Raw genomic sequence first — 4,332 nt, 5'->3', positions numbered from 1 at the left:
TAGAGTCTGTCCTGACTCACACTTGCTAGGGACGAAAAGTAAAATAAAGAAAATTGAGGTTCTACCCTCAACTAAAGCTTTATGTGAAAAATCTCGGTTTAGCTCAGGGAATATTTTATGCTTTATTTAAGTGATTTCTCAGTACTAGACAAAATCTGGACCTGTTAATGGCCCTACGGTAAGACTAAAGACAATGGTCTCCGGGTTGCTGTGTGGCTGGCTTCTCTCTGTTGGCCTCTCCAGTCTGTCCTTCCTTCTTATCCCTACAGAGGTCAAAGAATCCCAGTTTGGGGTTGTCTTGGCTGAAAGCTGCTTAACTCCCTCTGGTCCCAAAACTACTAATTGCTGTTCCAGCTCTACTTGCCTTTCTGTTCCTAGTTGAGTTTTAGTAGCTCCCGTTTTTCAGAACAGAAATGGACTTTCTGCTTAGGGAAACAGAGAGCAATTGGTCCAACTCATCATAGTATAGACAGCTTCTTAGTGAACTACCAGACCAAAATACTGATTGGGTTTACAGACACCAAGTATGTCAGGTGCAATAGATTGCGGGGACATTCTGGGGCAACTCGAAATGCAAGACAGTGCAGACAGACTACTAAGAACAGTTCTGAGAAAGTCTTGGATGAAGTTCAAATCACTGAAATGACTAATGTGTTTCAGATTTAGCCAAGACGCGGTAGTAAGCCTTCATTTGCAACAGAAGGGCACCAACCATTAAACAATGTGTTCTCTCTGACACATTGCTTTTTACCAACTTCACTCTTGCAGCAACTTAATCACTGGTTACTTTTACTACCAAGGCAAATTATTATGTGAGGTTCATGCACAGATAGGATGATTTGTTTCTTATGTCCAAAATATTTTTGCTGCAGGCTGGATTTGCTGCTAAGTAGATAAACCACATCTGAAGCACTAATGCTCTCATAAACTGACTTCTGCTTTCTGATCATTTCTTTTAAACACAGCTTCTATTCAGCATCAAAAAACATTAGCACTTTTCAGAGAAACCAGATCCCTCAACTTTGACACGATTTAGCACACTGATCATTACACAACACATGGTTTCAAAGTGTCTGTTGCAATTTTAAACATGTGTGATGCTACTTGAACTACACTGTCTTTTTCACAAAAAGCCCTGGGAAGTTTATTGTACAGTTTTTCAATCAGGCTTCCTGGCACTTTAAGTCTAGTTCTCTTGAATAGCAAGGAACATTGAAGCACTACATGAAACATCATAATGCAGTGAGGATTAAGCAGGCACAACTTCCATGGCCTGTACTCTGAGGTTTTATGAAGTCACAAGTGTTTTGAGTTTGGTCTGTCTTACTCCATTTTTGGCATTTGGAGACAATCTAAAAACAAGCATAATACAAATGCCACAACTGCAGGGAAGCAAGAAGTTGCTTCCTGCCATTTTAATTTCCTCTTTTGGTATCCTGAGACATTTATGGGAAGCAAACTCCTCACAGAGACAGATTGAGCACTTCCGAGGTAGCACTTTCTTATAACGATATGGAGTTTTTCATGGGCAGAGGGGTTTGGTTTGCCGTGGGATGCCCTCTTTGATCCAGCTCACCACAGGCCCACATAAACGCTAGTAACAGCACTAGGGAGTGCTATGGGAGTGAAAGACTGAGCCCACAGGACAGGATGAGACCACCACTTTCAGCAGCAGATTGGATTTATACCAGATTCAAATGATCCTGGAGGTATGACATGAATATTACTAATTGCTGACAGCTACTAAAAAAAACAAATCATCACAGGTTACGCTTGTTGCTGAATCAACTCCTTTCTTATAGCTTCAAACACAAAGCTGTTCTGCCTGCCAGCAAGGAGAAAGAGCAAATGTGGATCAGAAACTTCAGCTTGCAAGAGGACAAAGGAAGTGAAGCTCTCTGCTCTCCCCTGCGTATCACAGGAAGAGGAGGCAGGATACCAGGACTGATGGGAACAGAGCCATTTTGTTGATGGGCAAGTGTTAACAAGGATTTCTCCATGACGGTGGTTTTCTGTGCTGGCTATCTTGATAACTCATCCCTCCCACTGACAGATTTTGTGGATCCACAGCACTATGCAACTTCAAGCAGCAGAGGCAACAGCCTTGAATCCCTGCTTCAGCCAGGGTGGCACTGCCTCATGGCACATGGTTACCCCTTGGCAATGGCTTGACTGGGGCTATCTGAAAGCCAGCTGCATACTTCACAGCTGTGAACTGAGTTTTTCCAGCAAAAGCTGTGTTTCATGAAGCCACTTGTTCATGTCAGCCTTGCTCACTTTGGTCAGACAAAGGAAATAATGGAGCTTCTAGAAAAAAAACCTTTTCCTGGGATTGCATTCTGTTCCCAATGACTTCAGGAACAAAGTCAGTGTTAAGTAAAAGGCAGAATTTAGTTCTACCTATACTAATTTGTCAGGTACTATTTCTGGGGCTATTCCAAAGTAAATGGGGTACCTGCCAAAATATCAACCTCTTTCACCTTGTTATTGCTCCCTGGTGTGCCCTTGTTTCAGGAGGAGTAGGTTAATAAGAAAAGAGCCCATTGCATTACCTTAGCCAGCTGAAGGGGGGATATGGTGCTCTGGGGGTTAGCTCCAGTCATCCAAGTTTTCCTGCAGACATTAACACCAATTGGCCATGAAAATGAAAGACGTATCTATTCTCAAATATAATATAGTGAGATGAGCAAACCACCATGGGCTGCTTCAAACCCAGATCTATAGGCTGATGAAGAAAAAAATCTCTTCCTGAAGAACAAAAGTAAATCTCACTTCCTGGGTGAAAGGATGTAACAGTGTCAGTGTGTTAGTGGAATTTTACTAGACCAAGAGTTCTGTGTCATGAAGGCTTGGCTGGAAGACATACACATGCTTTTTTTGAGACTAAAAAGATCTGTTTTAAAATCACAGAAGAATGAAAAGCTACACAATTAGTGAATAAAATTCTCAAATACAGAACAAAGAGATGATAGTTTGCATACACGTGTATAATACAAAAGTCTAATCTCAATTGATTTTACCTTTTCTTGGCAAGACATGTAGACCATGAATGTGCCACTGTCAAACTTTGACAAAAATTGGGTTTTTTATCACAACAGTAAAATCTACTGATCAAGATAAGCTCTGGCACTTTTGAAACATGATTGCCTGACCCTCGGAAACACTCCTTATCGCTCTAAAACTTACTTTCCACTCATACTGTTTTATCCTCTTCTGTCCTTTGTCAATAAAGCGCCTATTACAATCACCAATACACATCCATGTTAACCTGACAGTTTGTTCCTCACTAGGAGGGCTGTTTCATTGTAGGCAGTCATGATGATATGAGATGTTACGGGGTTCATAAGATAGGAATCAAATCAATGAAATCATCATCTGATTAAAGCAGAAAGCAAAATATATGTTAAATACATTTTAAGCCACCAGAAAGGAAATCCAGTGCTGTCATCACCCCAGTACTCTATCACCTGCACAGAAACAGTGCATATGCACTGGGTGTTCTTGCCACTTGCCTCCTAAAATCATGTGGATGCTGACCAGTGCTATTATGTTATCATAAAGCAGAATTTATGCATGCTACAGCATAATGTGAAGAGAAAACAATCAAGGACTTTGGAAGATTTTGGATTGGATTTCTAAGCCAGCAAGAATCCTTTGTCCATTAGGAAAGTGTTCTTTGTTATAAATAGCTTTTTATCTCTAGAGTTTTCTTCCCAGCTACATAAATGCTTTTCTGCCTTTGAGGACTTTTACTGTTCCATGGGGAATCCAAAATCTGGTTTTTAATTGTGGGAGAACTACCATGTAATGCAGAAGCAGCTATTTTTCTTATGTTTCGGTGTAATTTTTTTTTTCCCGAGGGGTGTCACAGAACGATTGCAAGGCTGGAATTTTCCCAGCTAATGTAAAAGCCCTGACTGAGCAAGGAAGAGGGTCAGAATAGTGAGAAGCACTGAGACACTGACCACAGCATCTGCCTGGAACTGGAGCCAGTTCCTACTCCTCCACTCCCTTCCAAGCTTTTCCTGTGCCTGGCCATGGATCCACAATGATAACACAAGACTTGACCCCTCTCAGGTAATACAGATATGAACATTTTATCTGGATACAATCTGTGCAACCCTTTTTCCAACACATGAACACATTATTTAAAATTTGTTAATTTTATCCTTTTAAGGTAGCAACCACAGGATGGACAATGCCTGAGCCACATAAACCTGATTGATGGAAAGCTAAGCCAACACAATTGACTCAACAAATTTGTACTAGCAAAATGAGTTTATTCACTGGCAAGGTTAATTAGTATTTTGCATCATGTTTTTCTGATACCTC

The sequence above is a fragment of the Manacus candei genome, unplaced genomic scaffold, assembly GCF_025592945.1.
Source record: "Manacus candei isolate 608988 ecotype Guabito, Panama unplaced genomic scaffold, ASM2559294v1 h1tg000034l, whole genome shotgun sequence".
Taxonomy (NCBI): Eukaryota; Metazoa; Chordata; class Aves; order Passeriformes; family Pipridae; genus Manacus; species Manacus candei.
Note: the sequence above shows the minus strand (reverse complement) of the source record.